The sequence below is a fragment of the Chrysochloris asiatica genome, unplaced genomic scaffold (genome assembly GCF_000296735.1).
Source record: "Chrysochloris asiatica unplaced genomic scaffold, ChrAsi1.0 scaffold00106, whole genome shotgun sequence".
NCBI lineage: Eukaryota > Metazoa > Chordata > Mammalia > Afrosoricida > Chrysochloridae > Chrysochloris > Chrysochloris asiatica.
The window spans coordinates 8,374,381-8,375,154 of record NW_006408624.1 but is presented as its reverse complement, the minus strand read 5'-3'; positions in this window follow the sequence as shown (position 1 = coordinate 8,375,154).

The window sequence follows — 774 nt, the reverse complement described above, 5'->3', positions numbered from 1 at the left end:
AAGCAGGGGACAGAAAATAGAGCGACTTGGGCAGCACAATTCCCTCCTGGCCCCTGAGCCATCTTGCCAGCACCATTCCTGGTCATGCAAAACAGAGCCCAGCTAGCAGCAGGGAAGACAGGACACCAACGCAGACATTTTCTACAGTATTTCAGGTGCCTACCACACAGGAAAACCTTGAAGAAAATCAATATCTAGAAGCCGCTGTTACCTCTTGTTTACAGTTTATATATATATGACAGATACGAGATATATACTTATAAAAAGGTACTATTAGCTACTGTAAAACCCAACTTCATAATGGTGCTTTAAAACAGTGAAATGAGTAAAAATATCAGCTTCCACGTTGCCTTATGTGCAAAGGGTTTTAACCAAGGATGGAGAAAGGGACAAAGCTGGAAGATGAATAGCGATCATGGTGGGGTTTCCACACCCCCTCCCTTGGTTTCCAAAAAGGTGAAGGGGAAATTTTGGGAACAGTGGTCTCTGGTTTCTCCCTGCCCAAAGTGGAGTCAGGACCATGGGAAGCTGAGGGTGGAATTCATCCAGACTCAACTCAATAACCTTTTTGACTTTTGTTCTAAAAGGAGGCTCCCTTGGTAAAAAGCAGGGTGAGGGGTTCTTTAATCTCAATTTCTCACTTTATCTGATTCAAGGGCTCCTTGTGGTGGGATCAGAAATCATCCAGAGTGTGGGACAGTGACAGTTAAGAACCCTCCTGGAGCAAATAAAAAAAACATACAAAACATAAAAAATAAAAAAGAAAATAAAATG